Source organism: Montipora capricornis, chromosome 7 (genome assembly GCF_036669925.1).
Source record: "Montipora capricornis isolate CH-2021 chromosome 7, ASM3666992v2, whole genome shotgun sequence".
Taxonomy (NCBI): domain Eukaryota; kingdom Metazoa; phylum Cnidaria; class Anthozoa; order Scleractinia; family Acroporidae; genus Montipora; species Montipora capricornis.
The window spans coordinates 51,333,166-51,355,665 of NC_090889.1; the positions used below are offsets into that span (position 1 = coordinate 51,333,166).

At 40.0% G+C, this 22,500-nt stretch overlaps 1 long non-coding RNA gene across 4 annotated transcripts in view; it reads right to left on the reverse strand.

Annotated features, from left to right (window-relative positions):
* Positions 1-9,588: 9,588 nt before the first annotated feature.
* The window catches only part of LOC138057332 (uncharacterized), a 33,830-nt gene continuing 20,918 nt past the window's right edge, over positions 9,589-22,500 (reverse strand). For 2 of the 4 annotated variants that reach the window (XR_011133638.1, XR_011133639.1), the window contains 3 exons: positions 22,298-22,432; positions 19,377-19,490; positions 9,589-9,755 (listed from right to left, as the gene is read on the reverse strand). This is a non-coding gene — a long non-coding RNA (uncharacterized lncRNA). Of the gene's footprint in view, positions 9,756-19,376; positions 19,491-22,297; positions 22,453-22,500 lie in introns of all 4 variants that reach the window. The other 2 variants (XR_011133637.1, XR_011133640.1) reach the window with 1 other exon arrangement.

Genomic DNA, 22,500 nt, shown 5'->3' on the forward strand with positions numbered 1-22,500 from the left:
TTTTTCCGACTAAAATTTTCGAAAAGGTAAGTTTTCATCTCTACAATTTTCGGATCACCAGACTTTTAGCTAGGAAATCCGAATAGATGAAAAGTTTTCAGGGGATAAAAATATGCCTGTATCTACCGTTTAAATACTAAAATACGTTTAATAATGCTATGTTTAAGTGGTTTTGAACTATATTCTCGTTGGGTGCCCCTGAATGAGCTGGCTTTAGGGGACTGGTGATAGCGTCGAAATTGGCGGAAATGGGAAATTTGCCCCCCCCCCCCCAAAAAAAAAAAAAAAACAAGAAAAATGGCGGACTTGGTGAAATTTCGTCAACAGTGTTGCCACCATATGACGATTCAATTCAAATGAGCTGGCCTTAGGGGCGTGACGGAAGGAGCGAATTTGGCGATTGCGGCGAATTTTGCAAAAATGACTGTTTTGGCAAAATTTCGTCAACAGTTTCGACAGCATGCGACAAATCAATGCAAATGAGCTAACCATAGGTGCCTGGCGAAAGGAAAAGTTCTATCAGGTTGCATCAACACACCTCAGCTGTGACAACGCTTTTGTCCCCGTTACATCCATGATCACCGGGAGCAGGACAAAGACGTGTTGGTTGGAGACTTAAAACAGGCCTCTAAAGATTCGATTCGCTCTGACGAAGGGCTAACGCTCGAAACGTCATCTTTTAGAATCTCTGTACGGTGGTCAATTTACATTATCAACTCCGTTGATAAACCAAATTTTTGTAGGCCTCTAAAGAATTTGGTGCTACATTGGGACCCATTCTTAGAAGAGGAAAGAGGAAATTGGAGAGTAAAGAGTTAGGAAAAGTAGATGAAATTGTAGAGGAGAGATGTCTTAGAAGCCAAGAACACTTCAAGGTATGTTATAGTTTATCTCTTTCCATGGCTTCGATACGGAGATTCGTTTGTTGAGTTTGTCTGAGTTAAACTGAAAACAGTGAAAGGAGGATTGCAAATGGTGAAAGAAAAATAAATGTAAACGGACTCCTCATAAATCAAGGATTTCTATGCAGTCAAACTTTGGAAAGTCTGATGAACAGATTTAAAACAGAAGTTTGTTTTAAACCTACTTAAGCATGATACAATGATTTTGTTCACAATTTTCCAAGGGTGTTAGCTAAATGCAAGTGGATTGCCGATTACTCACAAGAAACTTGTGATCTTCAATGTAATATCCCCAGGGAAAGGGTGGACGCCTTTAAAAAAGCCAAAACACAGCAAAATATAGACCTTATTCATAAATGACGCCTGTTTTATTATTCTTTTGATAATGTGCAAATTAGCCTACCAAGCCTTATTTTAGAGCAAGAACTCTATTCAATTCACAGTATGGCTAATTTGCACTTGGACAAAATAATTTCAAATTGACCTTCACTTATGAATAAGGTCTATATTAACTTACAGTGGACACAAAGTTTGGCGTGACCACTGTCACACCAATTACAACATTGAGGAAAGAACTGTAAAGAGAATGGAAATGGATGACTTACCACTTACCAAGTGAAAGATAATGGCATGAAACCTTGTGGAATCATCCTATTTGTGTATGGGTCATTCATCAGAGAGTCAAAGGCCCAAGTTTATGACATATGACACGATGTTCTTTCCAAGTGAGACCTGGACTCGTCGGTCACTGATGTCAGTACGTTATGTGTTACTCGCATAAGTTTATCCTACACTTGATAGACGCTTGGATATTGCCAGAGAAACCGCTCGTGCAGCCGCCGAAGCTATCCAGTCAAAGCACCATCATTAACACATAACATACTCCAGCCCTTCAACCTGCGATTCAATGATATAATCGTGTTAAATACACCCGAACAACAACAACAACAATCCGGGGGAAGTCTACCTCCTAACGATGAGTCGTTTCCCCTAACGCCTTGCCGTTATGGCGCAGCCTTTAAGGATATACTGTTAAGCTATGTTAAAGAAATCCAAAGTGGTGAGTTTTTTGTTAATCTTTCCAAGCTTCTTCCCAAAGGCTTGTCACTGCATGACGAAGAGAACAGCCTCGTGTTGTCACTCGAAAACTCCGTAATCAAGGTATCAAAGAAAACGAAGCCCTCAGGGTCCAAAACTGACGTTGAACAGTGCATTACTTTACAATATTTTCAAGTGTTTTTACACATAAGTTACCTTGCGGTCCCAAAGATTACTGCTAAAGTAATATTAGTAACGCCGCCATAGGACATAAGCGGTTGGGATGGGTCGTGCATGGTTTTTAAATTAGGCAAAAAGCAAGCACAACCAAATCACATGTGTGGTCCACTATTGACAGCCAATTATGGCGGGCGATCTTTACCACCAGCGGTACCGCAAGGCGAATATCCTCTTTTCACTTAAGGACCCTAAGGCAGCGGTGCCAGTTCAGGGGGATCATCAAGAGACATCTGATTTGGGTCGTGCACCAGAGGTATGTGCAAGTACAAGCACATCTGCAACCGTTGCAGTGAGTTCGACCCAGGGGGTGACTGCCCCTGCTTCCCAATGACAAGAAAGAAGAGGGCGTCCAGGACAAAGACAAGGACCAAGGGAACTCTAAGTCCACTTCCCCCCGTAGACTCGAGTAAAGACTGCACACTTCCGCTCCCTAACTCAATTAATGTAAACAAACTTAAAGAGAAACTTATGGAGCAACTCCAATCGTATTTTTGTGGCCAAATTGTGCACTTACCTTAGAACTATAGGTCAGACATTGGCTAAAGTTGTCCGCGTGCTGCTCGATTTTCAAAGAATGCACCTACAGCTTTAGCACAGTCCGAAAATGTTATTGAAAACTTGACCAAAGAAGTTAACTTGGGCCCAGTTGCTAGCCCCTTTTCTACCTCACCATTTCCCAACTTGCAAGAGTACCCCGTAGGTTTGGTTCCCAAGAAACACTCCACCATTTTTCACCTCTCCATCCCAAGTCCAATTTTCAAACCATTTTTCACCTCTCCATCTCCAAGTCTGGAGTTACTGACATCAATCTCTCCATTTCCAAGGAAGACCCTAGCTTACAATATGTATCCTTTGACGATGCTATCCAAGGAATTATTCGCCATGGCAGAGGCTATTTTGTTTGCCAAAACCGACATATCCCTCTAAAACCCTTTGATTACGAACTATTCGCTATGTTTTGGGGTGGAATATATTACTATGACAATTAAAGTTCTTTCAGTTGGCTTAAAGAGTGCTGCACCCTATCTCTTTCATATGTTGTCAGATGCTGTTGAGTGGATCCTCTTGAATAAGCAATGTATTTCATTTCCGTGCCATATTATTGATGATTTCTTATTCATTGAGCACCACTCAGCCTCTCTGCCACAGAACTCTTGGTATCCCTTTTTCAATTAACAAAACCCAATGCCCGAACACAGTCTGAGAGTTTATGGGCATTGTCCTAAACTCAGTTAAGGTGGAGTTTAGACTACCCCGCGATAAAGGTGAGCGGATCCAAATCGCCTTCACTACTTTTGAAAGCAGGAAATCGCGCGTTCTTAAATTAATCAGCTGAAGTAATTGATAGGCACTTGCATGTAAAGTTATACTCCTAGGTAGCCCCTTATTACAACGTATGATTGAGCTCACCCGTAACATCTCTCAACCCCACTCTCAAAATGATCGACATCTTTTCGTACAATAAATCCCTTAAATTAGCTTGGGTAAAAAAAGTATCTTGATGCGGAAAATATGGGAAAATGGAAACTCTTCTTTGAGGAAGAACTTGAGAAATATGGTGGAAAGCTTGTTTTCAGTGGTAACCTCAATAAAAAGGATACTATGGAGATAATTGATGTCAACGACGGCCTAATCCGATAACTGTACCTTTTGCGGAGATTTCCCTAAAGAATTTTGTCACCTTTTCTGGCATCGCAAAAAGTCCTCTTTTTTTGGGATGGTTTAATATTGTGGTTGAAAGAGAAAGCCACCATCCCAGATATTTACCAAAAGAGCATGACTGTCTTATTATGAATGAAACCAGAAAGCTCTTCACGTCATAATGTTTTAATCAATTTCTGTTTCCTAGTTGCCATTTGGTCAAGTAAAACGATAAAAACTCTTCCAAACATTAACGGTTTTCTAGGGTTGTCCAATACACTTAAACTGAGTCCGATGGACGAAGGCAATGAGCAATCGGACTGCCGCATGTCAGTTCGCAAGAGACTTAGTAAATATACAGCAAAGTATAGTTGAGGAGGGGGTGGAAAATGTCGGCAAAAGGACTCCATCGAATCCGATGGAGACGGGTTGCCGTGGCAAGAACCCATCGGACTGCTGCGAGTGAGTTCGCAAGAGACTTAGTCAATATACAGCAAAGTATAGTTGAGGAGGGGGTGGAAAATGTAGGCAAAAGGACTCCATCGGATCCCATGGAGACGGGTTACCGTGGCAAGAATCCATCGGACTGCTGCGAGTCAGTTCGCGAGAGACTTAGTACATATACAGCAAAGTATAGTTGAGGATGGGGTGGAAAATGTCGGCAAAAGGACTCCATCGAATCCGATGGAGACGGGTTTCCGAAGCAAGAACCCATCGGACTGCCGCGAGTCAGGTCGCGAGAGATTTAGTAAATATACATCAAAGTATAGTTGAGGAGGGGGTGGAAAATGTCGGCAAAAGGACTCCATGGCAAGAATCGATCGGACTGCCGCGAGTCAGTAATAATATTATATTGAAAATTACTCTGCGGCGATCGTTCTATCTCGATCACAGTTTCCATATAATCGCCGCCATACGATCGATACGTATGCAATCATACATGTACTTTATTACTCAGGCGATTCAACCGAGTAGATTTTTGGCGAGTAATTGAGTAAATGTGTGACCGAGTGAAAAGAAAACGTTCCATTTATCAAATGTTCTAATTTTACTTCCAAAGGTTGACGATGGCTTCGGTACACTGGTTCAGTGACATTGCCAGCGCACACCGAGCCGGACGTTCGGCGAACAAGTTCTTGCTGGGGTAGTGATAGTTTTTTGGGTTTGTTAAACATCCTTCAATGTTGTTCTCACTTACTTATTTTCACAAATAAATAACATATCAGTTATTCCGAATTAATCACAATTTCAATTAGAAAAACAAATGAAAACGCCTCCTTAAATACACTTGCTGTACATTTAATAAGTCTCTCGCGAACTGAATCGCGTCAGTCCGATCGATTCTCGCCACGGCAACAAGTCTCCATCGCATCCGATGAAAGTTTTTATCCACGGAAAGGCTCTCGTTCACGCAAATTATCTTTGTTTTAATTCTTCACTGAAATCTGAGTGATTTTGACTGAAAAGCTAATAGTTTATTGTTGCCGGAGATTGGATGACAAGAATTTCTGTCGCAATCGGAAATTCAATGACCTGGATTTGTGAAAATCTTGTTCAGCTTCATGCAGGACGAGGTATAGTGTCGAGTGCAATGTTTCGTGATGTTGACTTTCCCCTCAGGTCTTAAATAACGATTTATGTTACATGTGTAGCGCGCTTGTATCGCCTCATGGCTTTAAGAACGACGTATATTTCACTTGAAGCGTGCGCTTGTTTCCCCTCATTGCTGAGAGATATTTTCTGTCACGCGCGAACTGACTTCCAAGAGTCCGATTGACTCTTGCCAGGAAGAGCTGTCTCCATCGGATCCGATCGAGTCTGTTTGCCAACTTTTTCAACCCCCCCCCGCCTCGCTCCTGTTAGCCCCCTTACTTCCGGTACCACTGATCAAGCACCCATTTCCGGTTCCGGTCGCGATCGGACTCAATCCGCCTGCGAGTGAAAACAACCAGACTCAGGTCGAGTGTATTGGACATGTATGGGTTTTCATCCCCAACTGTCTTCTCAATATAAGATCGAATAGTACACTTACACTAAGGAGAATAAGAAATGGGGTCCTTTGACAGAACTTTTAGAATAAAGTAAGACAGAAAAGTTAGTCTCGCAGTATCCCTTTTTCCCCTTCACATTGAGAGACAATCAAACAAATAGACATATGTGCAAATAAATATACTTGTAACAGTTCCGCCTTATACCGTAATATAAGATATCAATGCACTTTTCAGACATGTTGTATTTAGCTACCATCTACCTGTAATTTACTGTACTCTCTATTTCTGTTCACTAGTTTGTTTTATTTATTTATTTTCCTTTTAAAATAAAACTAAAAACAATTAAATCTCTCAACCCCACCACCAGATAAAGTTAAGGTTTTTTCAAAGATCGTCTCACGTTGCAACAATTAGTCCCCACTGGACTGGAGCTGGGTTTTATGACCATCTTCTTGGGATAACTCCGCTTCTTTCGAACTGTACACTGAGGTTTTTGGTTCCTTAGGGTCCGGGGGGGATGGGGGGGGGGGGATCTTTGACCGATAATGGGTCCAAGGTTACAGGCAAACCAATCACTAGCTCTCCTAGCCATTCATAAGCATTGTCCTTAAAGACCTATTTCCTATTGTTGTTGTCTGCCACTTGTGGGTGATGCTCCTGCGAACGGACGCATAATCTTTTACTGCGATAACGAGCCTGTTGTTCACATTGTCAACTCAAATGGTCTTGTACCCCAAGAGTTATGTACCTGGTCATGACACTTTGCCCTTCTTACCCTACAGCACAATTATTTCTTGAAGGCCAAGCACATAGAAGGAAACAATAATAAGATTGGGGATTCCCTTTCCCATTTTTAGATGGATCGATGCAGACGCCTCGGGGCCACTGGACAAATTCCTTTCAGGGAACTTGATAACCTTTTATGCCATTTCTTCATGAAAGTCAGTTTGGAAGTTTTCTTGGAAAACGAGATCATCGTTGTTAATATCTGTGTAAACCTCATAATAAAGAATTTCGATATTCCATCTTTGTTTTCCTTACATGTAATGCAAGTGTTTGAAAAAAAAAATGCACCACGCTTTGCTCGAAGACTCGATAGAGAGGTTTGACAAGTTTTCGTTTTTGATCAATCTACAACAACGTAATATAAGCATACGAAACCTGGACGGTCGCTCACTGAATAGTCACATAAGATAGTTTGTCACGGGAGGAAGCAAACTAGAATTTGAGCTTTACGTTTCTTCTATTTTCCGACTGAGTTGAACAAGCAATCTCTTATTGGACGATTTAGTGTGTAGTATCGATCGTGCGATATTTTCACTCGTCTCCTGTATTTGACTCGTCCTATGGGCTCGCCAAAATACAGCGAGACTCGTAAAATTATCCCACGATACTACAGTCACACTAAATCGTCCAATAAGGTAAATCTAATATATAGATTTAGCCAAGTCTAAAAGCGGATCTCCCTGGTCATTTATTCTTACTGCCTGTAGGGGTAGTGAAATAAAAGGTTTCGAATTGTCCGCGTTGATGCTTCCGGTTGCTGCTTTAATAATTAAATCATCTTCTTTGCTTTCTTCTGTAGAAACATTCATTGCCTAACTGGTAAACTCACGGTACATCTTACGCTAAAAACCAATATCGCATGAATCACAAAGCGATGATTACGACATCAGTTTTTCAAATGAAATTTACTTTGTAATTCGTCAGTTTCTTGAACCGCATGAGTTTAAAAACAAAACAAGCCACACCCTCAGCGAGCGAATGCAAAAGGAAAAAAAGCCATTTCAGAGTCAACTGTCAATAGCCAGAGAATAGGAATCACGCTAAAATTAGAAGCCACAAAAAAAATCTTTGTCAGTTCAAGGTCAAAAAAGAGTTTTACTGATGTACTTTATTCCACTTTATCTCTGAAAACAAGATCATTCACATTTTGATGTATTTCATTGAAACACGCCAGGTTGGCTTGGAACAAGAATCGGCAAAATACGGCAATTCTTCAGTTATGTCCAAAAGAGTACAGATAACTGTTATTTAATTCCAGTTGACAATAAAATTTCGATTTTCATTCCTGAACAAAGGAAAAAACCGATTAATTAAACCACTTTTTGAAAATAACAAACGGTTTAGTGCCCAAGGAAAGGATTTGTGGAGTAACTTCTTCCAACAAGTATGAGCTATTACTGGTATTCTGTTTTGTCGTTGTAGTTCTCTTTCGCTCACCTTTCGTTTCTGTTCTAGTCATAGGTCCTCCAGGTATCATGTAACCTTATCAGAGCTTCTAAAGATATGCCAAAAATTGCAATACAGAGAAAAAAGCAGCTCTAAGCAAACTAAAAATAAACACTTAGCTTAAAGTTTATATCCCTCTGATGCTTGACTTGAATAACTGCGTAGCCGCCAGTGCGGACCACAGCTATCATGATATGTCAAACTCGATTGAGACCAGCGAAAAGGCAGAAAGAAAACATTTTCCAAACCGTTTTCCACCTGACCACTAAAAGCGTTGACTGTGTAAGAACTATAGTTGACGTAGCGTGGCTGTCTAGCCGCGTCGAGCCAGAGAAGGCGCGTGAAAAATGAAGCCTCGCTTATTATTGGGTGAGTTAACCTAGCTTGTGCCTGCACTCCAATTAAAAAAAACCAGTACCTGGTCAGCGGTCAACTTCAAAAAAACAGCTGACCTCGGTCAGCTCTAAGCTTGAGCCCCTGATATGGTCACGTGATACTGGTCAGCGGATACCTTGTTTTGACAGATGTCATTTGATCAAAACATGGATGTCCAATATCAAAGATATATGCTGTAAACTGGTCACATTGGCATACATAGAGGGGTGGACGGACGTACGTACGGACGTTAATCACGTCATAGCTATAAAACCAAATTTTCTCGCATCGACGGGTTACCATATTTTCTTAACTATGGTGCTCCGCGCGGAGCTCCGCTATTAAACCTACTCCAGACAGAGTAGGGAGTAAATTCCGTATTCCTGGCTGTCTTAAGTCCCCCTATTTATTCATCAGCGATTATAATATACCTCCCAAGTTTTGTCCGTCACTCCGTTACTCTTTCAACTGTTACAAAAAGACATTCCATTCTGTCAGTCTCGGGAGTGAAGGGGTTGAAGGGTTGACGTGTTAACTATCTTCATACTCTTGTGGTTCGTCTTGGGGAATACACGAAGTGTATTTTTGGGAATGAAGTGCTCCCATGCAGGTCACCATTTGCCCCAGAGACTCACCTCTTTCTTTTATTCTGAGCCCCTGGAGAGGCTTACGTCTCTCTTGCCAGAAACGTTTGGGACCTTCTGGCTCCTTTTAGTGTTTGTTTGCAATCCTGATCTGTATGGGCTTTTTGGGAGTACTATACCCCCCTTCCCCGCCCTTCGCACCTAACGGAATATTTTTCAGTAACCAGCGCAAATAAAGCACGAATAAATATTTTTTTAGATGTGGATAAAAATGTTAAAAATTTCTCTCCAGGATTGTAGACATATAGTACAGCGGCAGGAACTTGCTCACCTGTTTCCTACTCATACCTCCCCACGATTCTCTACCACGATGGGTATTTGCCTGAGAGCGATCGCGTTTAGATAACTCAATGCTCTCAACCCGCGGCCCAGAAAAAAATAACTCAACAAACGCATTTGTGGGACAAAGAGGGGTAGGGGATATTTTTAACCCTACTTCAAGGTTTCAAAATATGAAAAGTCTAAGTTCTTTTGCCCCGTCGCTTATAAAATTATTATTTATATCAAAACGCAAACACGAAGATACCTTATTGACTTTTCCCATTTATTAATTCAATTTTGACAAAAGTAGTACGAGCCTTAATTTTAAAGTAAATAGGGTTGATCCATATTAAATCCTCGCAATCCATTACAGATAGTATGTCCCTCAGTTGACTCTACGAACAGCATTTGCTGATAACTCCTTTTTCATTCTGGAAAAGAAAGTTATTAACAGATTTCGTAAAATAAACAAAAGAAAAGAATAGAGGAAAGAGATAACAAATGTTCTTGGTTGGCAACTAAGAAGAATTATAAAACGTAATTAAATTAAAGTGGCTTGCAAATGTGACACGTGTAATGGAATTTATGACGGTTGAAGACAGATTTAGGTTTTCACTGTGACCAGGTTGGCAATCAGACAAACTAAGCCTTGTGGTTACCGAACCAACCATACAGTGAAGATATCTGTTTACAAACATTGCTTTTGTTATTCAAATGTGCTAACCGCAGGAACATAAAAGTATTTGTTTCGACAGCCAATGACGCTATTGTTGGCACATTAATAACAACAGGTGACGTCAACGATATCTTCCCTATAATTTCGCGGGATAATTAAAAGAAATACAGACATTTAACCTCTATCAGTACCAACAAAGCCCTTGTTTAGAAGCCGAAGGCCTTAATTTTGCCCACGCTTTTAAAGCGCAACGACTGCGGTCTTTTACTTCCAACAGATTTGTATCTCATTGCAATGAAAGGACGCTAATATCAGTACGTATAAAATGATTCTTGTTTCATCCGCATATCACGCATGACGAGGCACCAGCACCAGTGTCGAAACGTTAATTCTTGCATCTTTTAAAATTTGTAAGTGGGACTCATTATTCTTTAAACCATGAAGGAAGAAAAGGAACTTAAGTGTCAAGTAGTTGTAGCGCTGGAGTACTAATTTGGGACACTGTAAACCGGAATCAACAATTAACGTAAATCAAGCCAATGCCTCTCGGTGCAGAGTATAGAACCAACTAACTCAACCCACATCTGACGCCGAGTCTGGGAATTGAAGATGAATTTGAGAGATTTGGATATTGGAGGAATTCGACCGTTTGATGTCAACAGTGATTTGAGTAGCGTGGGTACTGAGTGGAAACGATGGCTTCGTAGTTTTCGGTTATATGCGGATGGAAAAGGTTTTGATTATTGTCACCGATAAGGACGACAATATATTAAGTGCAGCGGCGAGCTCTCCTTGTTCATTGCGCTGGACCAGATATCCAGAATATTTTTGATATTTTGGCCCACACTGCGAGTACGAAAGATTATGAGAAGGCCGAAGATGCTTTAACCAGACATTTTGTCACACAAATTAACACTCCATACAAGCGGCATTTATTGAGAGAAATGGTGCAAGGGGAAGATGAAACTATTGGCCAATTTGCAGTACGATTGAGGCGGAAAGCTCAGCAGTGTGATTATGGCAATCAAATGGAGGCTCAGATCAGAAATCAAATAATATCGGCGTGTCGTTCCAATGAGTTACGACGCAAGCTTCTGGAAAAAGGCCAAACCCTGACACTTCAAACCTTACTAGACAGGAGATTTCCCGGAATTACGAGGCAGTAAAAAGGCAAACCCAGAGTATGAGGCTCTCCAGTGCGTCAATGAACCGAGTTGATGATGGACGGACCAGACGGAATAGTCGTGATAAGAATGTTATGTTAAGAATGTTATGTTAAGAATGTTATCGGTGCGGAAGGCGTGGACATTTTTCCGGGGTCTCCCTGCGTCCGGCCAGTGCTGAAAGTGTGCTCAACTGGGAGATTTTGCAAATGCATGCAAAACCAAAGTTACAGAAATTCCAAGTAGATCACGTGTGCAACATATGCAGGTGGATGACTATAAGGAACAGGAAGACGAGTATGTGTCTGCTGTTGCTGGTGAGGCTAAAGGAGGAAAAATCATTGTTAACATTGGGGGTATTCCAGTGAAGATGGTAATTGATTCTGGAGCAAGTGCAGATGTCATTAGCCAAGCATTGTGGGAACAAATGAAGAAGCAACATATCAAGGGTGTATCAAGAAGAAGTACAAAGAAGTTGTATGGCTATGGTGCAGCTATCCCTCTTGAAGTGATCGGAACCTTTACAGCAGATGTGAGTTTAGGCATCAAGAGAGTGTCGGCTGATGAAGTCACGGTCATGAAATGGCAAGGAGAACCATTACTAGGAAAATAATCAGCCATTGAGTTGGGAGTCTTGAAATTACAAGTCCCATTGCATTGTGTGGTACGTGTAGATCAGAGTGAACTGACAACAACATTCAAAGATGTTTTTACAGGAATTGGAAAGATGAAAGACTTTCAACTGAAGCTACACACTGATGAACAAGTTCAGTCAGTTGCACAACCTTTACGGCGTCCTGCCTTCAGCTTAAAGGAAAAGAAGCTTGATGAATTATTACGAGAAGACATTATTGAGCAAGTTGAGAGCCCAACGCCCTGGGTAGACCCTGTTGTGGTGGTTCCTAAGCCAAATGGTGATGTTAGGTTATTTGTGGACATGAGATGCGCCAACAACACAATCATTGGTGAAAGGTATCCAATTCCCACAATTGATGAAGTCCTAGAGGATATATGTGTGTTCAGTAAATTAGACTTAAAGGGGTAATCATCAAATCGAGCTTAGTGAGGATTCTCGTAGCATCACGAAGTTTGTAACTCACAAAGGGCTATTCATATACAAGAGAGTGATGCTTAGCATAATGTCTGTGCCCGAGAAGTATCGGCAAGTGATTCAGAAAGTTTTGAATGATTGGAGTGGAACGGCAAACATTTCGGATTATATTGTTGTCGATGTTTCTGATACAGCGGAGCAAGATGAGCGACTAAAAAAGTGCTCGAAATGTCCGCTTCTAGAATCTCTGTAGGGTGGCCAATTTACATTATCAATTCCGTTGATAAAACCAAATTTTTGTATACTACTTCCCCACTGATGCAGCACTACAGTTTCTTTAGAAACTACTCCCTTCATAAAAAAAGTGCTGACTTGGTTGAGAGACAAGGGTCTCACTCAGTGGAGAGAATGTGCGTTTCATGTGCCAAAGCTTAGATTTATTTCCCACCCTAGTCAGAATTCTTCTCTGTTCTTGTGTGGGCCCAATTCCATTAGTAGGGCTAACGCTCACATGGTCTAAACTAGCACTTTACATCACCCACTAATAGTCAAGTCTGCTTACATTTAAGAGCCTAGTGCTGTCACAACAAGGGGTGGGTCCAACTGAACAAAACGTTAAAGCAGTGAATGAAGCTCGTGAATCACAAACTGTGACAGAAGTCAGAGTTTCTTAGGCCTGGTGGATTTCAATGCACGATTCATTCCTGACCTTGTGACGGTAGCAGAGCCATTGAGAATATTGACTAACAAGGGAAAACCATTTACATTTGGCCCTAAGAAGCAAGTGGCTTTTGCATACCTGAAGAGACGGTTGGCTCAAGCAGACAACTTTAGGATACTTTGATCGTACAGACAAGACATAGATCATTACGGATGCGAGCCCAGTTGGCTTGGGGGCGGTCCTGATTCAAGAACAAGAGGGAGAAAACCGTGTGATACGTTATGTGAATAGAAGACGTTCTGATGTAGAACGACGGTATTCGCAAACGGAGAAGGAGGCCCTAGGGATTGTTTGGGCCTGTGGGAGGTTCCATGTGTATCTTTATAAAGCGGATTTTGAGCTGTGGACGGACGACGAACCTCTAGAATACATCTACTCAGCCCACTCCGGACCCTCTACGAGAATGGAGAGGTGGGTACTACGGTTACAGCCCTATTCAGTCTCTGTGAAAGGACCGTGACATGAATATTGCAAATGCGTTGCTACGCCTTACCAAGATTGAACAAGCACAGACCAAGGAATCTGGCGGAGAAATTCCTCAGATTTGCTGCCAACACGGCGGCGCCACAAGCCATGCCCACTGAACGAATAGAAGAAGAGTCTGCAGTAGATGAAGAAATAGAGTGCGTGGGACAGAGTATCGAGACTGGAAATTGGGAAACTTCCAACTGTGCAAACTGCAAACCAATCAGAGATTAGCTGTGTCTTTTTGGAAAGATTGTCGTTCAAGGGAACAGAATTGTTTTAACAAAGAACCAAAGAAGATACGAGAAAGAGTCTTCCTCTGTTTGATTGGTGGGTTTGCCATCAGTCGGCACAATCATAACATTTGGCATATCTGGTCCGTCTCCCCCTTTACTGGAGAAGAACGTGTTGTTCGCCTTCTCCAAGCCCAGATCAATCCGAGTCCACCTTTTAAGTTCCAGGGGTTCTCCGTCGATTCGTGCCAGCAAAGCAGCTTTGTTGTGAAATTTGCGTCTTTGAAATCAAGCGTTAAACGTAATCAAGCCAAAGTGATCGGCTTATAATTATGGAGCAGGATCGGATTTATTAACCAGGTCTCGCAACAGCAGGATTGCGTTGCAGAGGTTTTCCTTGTTAACAGTCAGTGATTTGTCAAGGACATTTCCAATATCCAGGCCTGTCCTACATGGTTGAGCTGAAGGCAAAGCGGAGAGCAATGTTTAAGGTTTCTCTTAACCTTCCGGGGTGTCTTTCGGAAAATCCCTCCTGGTTTGCGTTGTTTTAAAAGAAACCCAAGGAAACTATATACCACTGGAAAGCTAATAAAAATGGTATTTAAAAATGCTCTTAACTTTCAGGAATTTTTTTAATTTCAGAAAGCGAGCGCAAGCGCTCAAACGCGGAACTGATTTTGCCTGCTCCTCTGAATTATCAACCCTTGCGTTAACACGGAGATCCAAAGAAAGAGCATTATATCACTCACGGGATAATACGCTAACAAAGTTTTCAGTGAGACTTTTCCATATTGGTTCTTAAGAAAATCCATTGTAAAGCTGGCCAACAGAAATATTTCGTACGCACACCACGCACCTGGACGCTACGGAAAAACTATTTAGAATTAGAAAAAAAGCCTTAAGTGTTAACACAAGGGCTATGTTTTCAGCGGAGCAGACAAGGCCAGTTTCGCGTTTGAGCGCTTAGCTTCCGCTCGCTTTTTGCAAAAAAATAAAAGAAAAAAAAACGCAAAAGTTAGGGCATTTTCAAACACTACATGCTATTAGTTTTCCAGCGGTATATAGTTTCCTTGGGTTTCTTTAAAAACAACGCGAACGAGAACGATTATCCGAAAGACACCCCTGAAGGTTGACAGTAACCAAGAGCGAATTAGATAAGACTGTTGATCGATCACTTTGTGGTCTTGCCCCAGAACAGTCACAAATTGTTTTATTTTTAGATACACATTCAGCACGAAACAAACAAAGCTCCGCCAATTTTAACCAATCAGAAGAAGCCATGTTACGCGTGACTGCTTCTGCCATGTTTTTTGAAAGACATGACAACTGATTTTCGCGGGAACGGGTGTTGTAAAAATAGACTCATTTGTGACTATGCTCGGGGGCTCACCCATGCCATAACAAGACTCTTATTTAATTCACTCCTGCAGTAACCTTAACTTAAAGATGATCATTTCTTTGACAATTAATCCTGCTAATCATGGTTATGTAAACAAAGATGCTTTGCTTACCATTAGGCAATAAGCACTAAATGTCTGACCCAACGGGAAACAGAAAATCTCGTTTCCCCGAGACTCCTCCCTGTTCCCCGAAGCAAGGCCAAACAATAAGTTGCAAGCGATAATGTGGAGTGGTGTTATCCAAAATCCGGGTCTATTTTATTTGTTATTCACCTGTAGGCCGTATTCTGTACCTCAAAAATGTGCTTAGAAAATGATTTTCGTTGCCCAGTTGCTAGAATTAATTTGAAACTACATAAATCTATAGTTTTTTACTTACTGAATACGAATTTGCTTGTTGTCATCTTCAAAAACCTGCAGTTTTTTTTCATAAAGGCCTTCGAAAGTTCGATATAACTGTTAAGAAATTTCCCCATCTGCCATCTTGTCCGCTGACCTAATCGGCTCACATTTGGAAAATTTGCGGTAAACCGGGCGTTAAAGGACGGTTTTGCGTACAAATTTCATGAATTATTATTATTCATCTATAATAATTATTTAAGATGTTCAAAACATCGAAAATTCTAAAAGGAATTAGCAAACTCTCTATCTTAGGTACATCCTTTTTACGTCAGGCAAGTGTTCTGATGATGCTCTTCCCCCAAATTCTGACAGTCTACTGAAACACATTGAACGTGTAAACCACCAAACAACTGCGTGGAACAGGTGTTTATCTCCCCAGTTAAATCTACCATCACCGGTAGGTAATGGATGGAAATTGTCAGAAGACCAATTAGAAATCATTTGGATTACTCGTCCCCCTGCTCCCGACTCACTTATCGAATGCGTCTCGTGCAAATGCAAGGCCGGTTGTAAGACACTCCGCTGTTCTTGCTGGAAGTCAAGTCTAAGCTGCACAGATGTCTGTGGTTGTGTAAACTGAAGCAATGGTCAAGATGAAGAGAGCCCCTCAGAGGATTACGAAGAAGAGGGGTCTCATGATTCTGACTATGAATGTGACGAAGAGAGCGATAGTGACTTTTCAGGAGATTAAGTTATTCGCATTTGAAATTATTATTAGGTTGACACTAGAAAAAGCCCACTTTCTCAAACACTGTAACTATTTCCTGTATTTGAGGGCGCGCGTTTTTTCCAGTGATTTGAAAATTAACAAAATGAAATTGTTTTCTTATTAATGGTTTGTCTACAATGAAATTAATGTCCGACAAAGGCAAATGCTGCAACAATTTCAATCTCTTTTGTAAAAAGATTGCTCTAGAGTGAGCTAAACTGTGCATGAAAGATATTGCCAAAAACTCGATTGCGTACGAGCCAATTTTATTTATTTGATTCGAATTGAATCTAGTGCATTTGTTATGTAATATTTATAAAACGAGAGACCGTGTTTTATCGGCATATAAAGATACAAGCCGAAGGCGAGTATCTTTATAGCCGGTAAAACACGGTCTCTCGTTTTATAAATGGCGTAGCAAACTCATGGATATCTATAAGCTACACGTATAAAATGGTTTTCAGGGAACGTACTTATTCTACTTACGTAAAAAAGGAATATTTCTTAATGATTCAATATGATTAATTTTCGTTCGACGCCCTCTTCGGAAGGGTTTGTTTTGTTTATTTTTCTAAAAGCAAAAGTATTTCTTACAAAGAAGAAAAACCGTGTTTTAGCAATGGGATAGCAAACAAAAGGATTGTGTGATCCCTAGGGATTATTTTAAAAAACGAGGTGAGTTAGTGAAAATTTGCATTTGGCTCTGGCTTCGGTGGCACGATAAACAGATTCGGGAAACCCAAGGTAGATACAACTCTAGAAGACACGAATGCCAAGAGATAAGAGTTTTGGTTGATAAAGTTCATTAAAGAGGAAGCGAAGAACAACGGAGATGACTACCCGTCCAAGAGTCTTTATGCCATCCTTCGTGAAATAAATGAACAACTTACATTTTGGAACGAAGGAATAAAAGGTTGGTCGTGCAATTACAGTATGATAATAACTATGTTCTGTGGGGCATAAGCAATTAACAGTCACTCGTCTGTGTCAGATTTTCAGCCTGCGCAGAGTTTTGGACGCCCGCCGAAATGGTGAGGGAAACCGGAAAGGACTGGCTCTTAATAAATTCAAGAAACATTCGAGGAGAAGTGACAGAAGAAAAAGAAAATACTTTGGAGGCAAGGTCTTTTAGGAATAATTCAGCTAAGAATTTGTTTAATACACTACACTTTCATAATGGTAAACGTTCAGATGGCGAGCAACTTAACATAGAAATTTTATTTTTTTTTAATTTTAAAAGAATAAGTAATTTCAGGTTTTAAAGCAGAAGATAATTTTTGATGAAAGCCGAAGAGCAAAACGTTCCATGGTATTGATAAAGGTACTGATTTAACTTTGTGGAATCGCTCAATTTATAATTATTATAATAACTTTATTAGTGTTTCCTTGAATGGCTTTTAAAAAACTCATTACAATGACAAACTTGATAAAATGTTGAAATTGAAGAAACCATTGAAATATAAATCTATTAAATTGTATTATATTGCTAAAAATTAAATACTCTTAGAACTATTCTAGCGATTAATTTGTTACACTTATTTATTTATTTATTATTACTTTTTTTATGGTGTTGGAGTACTTGGGGTAATTGGACCATTGGTCTAAACAGTGTTTTATTGTCCCTGCCGTAGACCGGCGAAAGCTCGGACTTATACTTAAAGTTGAATTTATTTTTGCAGAAGGCCTCACTCGAACCTACCTCCTAAATCGCGTTTTATGGGGTTTAAAAAACGGATGAATAAAACATCAGTGTTTTATGGGATTTAAAACACGGATGTTTGAATAAAACATCAGTGTTTAAATTTTATAAAACACTAATGCATTGTTCATTAAAATTTTAACCAACCCGCACTCCCCTGAAAAATTCAAAGCCGCCCCCGACTTATAGAATGATGGTTTTCTACCAGGGTATAAAAACATCGTCACGTGATGGAAATCAATGAAAGCTTTGGTGGAATTTCCTAATTAATCTTTATTAGTTTGCTAACTCTTTTTATAATTTCCAATGTTTGAACATCTTAAATATTTATTATAGATGAATAATAATTTATAAAAGCATATTAATTTGTATGCAACGCCGCCCTTTAACGCCCAGTTTAGCCGCAAATTTTCCAAATGTGAGCCGATTAGGTCAGCGGTCATGCACAAAAACAAGATGGCGGATGGGGAAATTTCTTAACAATTATATCGAACTTTCGAAGGCTTTTATGAAAGAACTGCAGGTTTTTGGAGATGACGAGAAGCAAATTTGTATTCAGTTAGTAAAAAAACTATAGATTTATGTAGTTTCAAATTAGTTCTAGCACCTGGGCAACGAAAACTGAACGAAAATCGACCACAGAATACGGCCTACTGCGTACAAAAAAGAAGACGCTATTTTTTTTTTTGTAGTAAAAAAAATGTTTTTGCAGCGAACTCCAAATAAACGACCATCTCCACCACGCCTGCCCCCAAATGTTTTTGAGGAATTTGATCCCTTTCGCCATCAAATTCAGGCCGAAAACCTGTTTTGATATAAATACTGAGCGTGAGCTTGAAGCTTAAGAAGAACAAGAGAGACGTAGAGTCGTATCGCGTTTCTTTAAACACCTGGACAAATCTCTCACGTTACAAATGACAAATAAAATTAAGTCGACTGTGCTGCCCGATGAAATGCAAACAGAGCCCCTAAAATACTGAATCAGTGCCTAAATTTGCTGGTGGCAGCTGCGAATCAATGCCACAATAACCAATTGCTTAACAAACAAACCTTTCACGGACAAAGCCTCGCCTTGGCTTATCGTGCAAATGGTGCAGTCTTTTCAGTACAAGCTAAATATTTATTGAAATTTCTAGAAAGAAAATTTAAAACAAGACGAAAAAAGAGAAGTGGACCCAGCAAAGACGGAAAATCTGAAAATAAAAACAACAACAACAACAACAAAAAACAAAACAAAAAAAAAATTAACCAAAAAAAAAAAAACAGAACAGCACAGCACAAACCAACTGAAGAGCTTAGTCAGCTTTGCGGTGAAAATGTTTTCACCAATAGCCTGTACTGTACTGGTACAGTTGTAAGAAGTAGTACTTGTACTGTAGCTTGAATTTCAAATCAGCCTACCTTTTGCCATTTTCCACGCGCGTTAGACTGAGCAGTGGCGCGTGGAAAGTGGCAAAAAGAGGCTTGATTTGATATCCTACTACACTACTCATTATAAGAGCACTTCTTTACAAGAAGCCATCTGTCACGTACCCACATCTTAGAATGCTTTGTTGCAATGGTCTGTCGTGCAGCACTCAATTTCACAATAGTTGTTGGTTTGACAAAAGTCAGTTGTAGTCGCGCACCACGCTGGGTCCTCACATCCTTTGTAAAATAAGAATATGTTAAGTTATTATTCCACTATTACACCATTTTACCATATTTGGTCAAGAGAACGCGCAAAATATGAGACGGTAATAGACTGTAGTGTCCCGGTTTGACCGGTTTAGAACAGAGAAAATAGGACGGAACGGGAGTTTTTCAACGAAAAAAATTTTTTTCAACACGTTATGGAAAGCCTGAGAATTAAGTTTGTCATTGCATTGCTTGTCACTCTTCATTTCGTTTATCCAATCAAATAAAGGACATTTGAATGGTTTTGTCTTAGTTGTTTTCGTCATTCGCACGTGCCTTATTGTGCAATCGATACCATTCTATGTCAGTGCGGGAAGACGCTAAAATATCGGAAAATGGCATAATAGTGGAATAACAAATCCCTTATAATGGTTAACATATAGTACGTGCGGACATTTTTCTCGTTGCTCGTATATTTCCTTGCCCTTTCGGGCCACGGAAAAATTCTACGCAACGCGCAAATATCCGCTCGAAATATCCACTTCGTCAGCCCTGCTTCCAAAACACTAGTGTTGGTCCAGTACCAAGACGTAAAGTGGGATTCCTGTTCTGCGTCACCTCCACGTGACGCCTCACTCCATGTGATACTTAAGATGTTTAATCTTCAAGACTAACGTGATTGCTGCGTTCTTCATTCCAAAGGTGGCTAGAATATTCTACTTTTGATTTTTACAAATAAAGAGACAGCACATGTCGATGTGGGGCACCTCTTTCTGGTCACCAAATGAAAATGTACTCATCTTCACAGTTTGCATAATCTGCACAATCTCCAATCTCAACGATCTCCGTTTTAAGATGACCGTCGCCGCTAATTTTTTGAGGTTTCGAGCTGCTGCAGCACACAAGTGTAGAAAAGGAGGCTGTTATCTTATGTAATCCTCGATAATCTACTGGAGACGAAAAAGGAACGTTTTCTAATATTCCTCTCCGTCCATTCAGCGCTAATATGCAAATTTTGCATGTAAAATTCATGGACAACAGTTAAATAAAGTTTATTCTTTTGTTGAACTCACGTGATAAGACGGCCATGTTGGTGCCAAACAACTGAAAAATGTATTTCAAGTTTTGCATAATAATTCTTTCCACCAACATGGCCGCACTGAGGTCAGGTGCAATCAAAGAATAGCTTTGTCCATTCTAAGAGACCACTATCACTGACAGAAGTTGTTAGTATTTGTTGTCTGAGTACCTTTTACATAACTTTTATCGAGGTCTCATCGTTAAAAAGTTGACAAATTAGATGTTGTAACATAACTTGGATAAAACGCTCGTTCTGATTGGCCAATTGATCATTTACTATTTGCCCATGGGTGCACGCTTGCTGACGACAGTTGACGTGCGATCTAACTTAAGAAGAAAATGCCGTCACGAGCGCATCAGTCCTAATTTTCCCAGACATATTTTCCTCCTCTTAGAATAGGATTGAACCTCTACAGAGCTCAAAATGGAAAGATATAGCCCTAAAGATTAATCAGCAGTGGAAAAGGAGGATTGAAGTTCTTCAAGCGACGAAAGGGCGTTTTGTGTTTGTACTGCTTTGATTTCCAAAACACAATCTAAACTCTGGTTAAATATTCAAGCCGAATCGTGGAATCGAAATGGATTTTATGAGACCAGGGAAGATGCTACAGGAAGGTAAATGGTGTTTTGGAATGTCGATTTTCTTTTTGAGATTTATTTCATCGGCCATTTGAGTTGAAATAGTGTAACGTCGTTTTTTTTTTTGTTGGAAAGGTAGTGCTGTTTGAGATAGCTTGATCGCTTTCAACAGAAGCGAAGCATGTGCAAAGACAGCGTGTTTGTGTCGACGCTCGCAAGAAAATCGAAATGTTTTCTCTCCTGAGAGCAAATTATTGTTGATTCCAATAAAATTTTTTTGACTGGGAAAACTGTTTTTTTTTATTATGTTGTCTTGTTAATTCAAAGTTGTCTTTGGAAAGCAAAGTTGTGTTGACATCGTCTGTTGACCAAACTTGATTTATGCAAATACAAGCAAAACACGCAGGAGTGGTGTTAACGATTATGTTATAAAACAAATGGTAAACGCCATAGCATGTACTTTTGAGTTATGAATGCACGCGGGAGGTTGCTAAGCACGAAAGAAGCGTAAGAGTCGCACGTAGCGATAGTCGAGTGCGATTCTAGCTTCTTCTCCTTGGCGTTTACCATTTGTTAATTAGCGTTTCTGATTTAATGTTTGTGAATGGCGCTTCTCACTGACAAAAGCATTTACGGCTTTAAATGCCAATGTAAACGAAAATATTTATGAAAGTCAAGTAGACTAGTGCATGACTGATAAAACAACTCGAATATCAGTGCAGTAGTCTACTTGACTTTCATAAATATTTTTTAATCAATTTTGACTGATCACGATTTTCTTTGATCCAACGCTCTGCAAGACTTATCGTCCACGGTTTTTGCAAAGGTTTTAAAACCTCTTAAACTTCAATAATGGTCGAAGTAATGCGTGACATATTACAGTCGCGTTACCTGCGTAGTAACGTTGCGCACAAACAATTAGCGCGAACGTCCTTAAGTCTTCCTTATACATTTTTGGTTGGTATAAAAGTAACAGTCGTTTTTATTTTTTTAAATATCTATATGTAATCTTCAAAGTGAAAATAAGTTTAGTGATAAATCAAACACCACTCTAAGACTTTTTAGAATTTTTTTTTGGTTGTATGCTTTTTTTTCAGATTTGCAAAGCAAGGGAAGTAAGTATTCTTTATGACGAGAGGTTTCAGTAGCAGATGTAAAATTAAATCAAGCTTTATTACCATAGGTATGAAGAAGGGGGGACAACGTTGTCTTGTAACGGAAGCATTCTTGTCCAGAGGAACATGTCATTGACGTGTCAAGTTCAGAACACAATGGGTCGTAACCACTACAGCTGTAGCAACGCAAGCTGCAAACTTCAAAATAAAAGAACCAGCTAGCAAGGGATCCAATAACATTCTTTTTGCACTAAAAATAAAAAGTA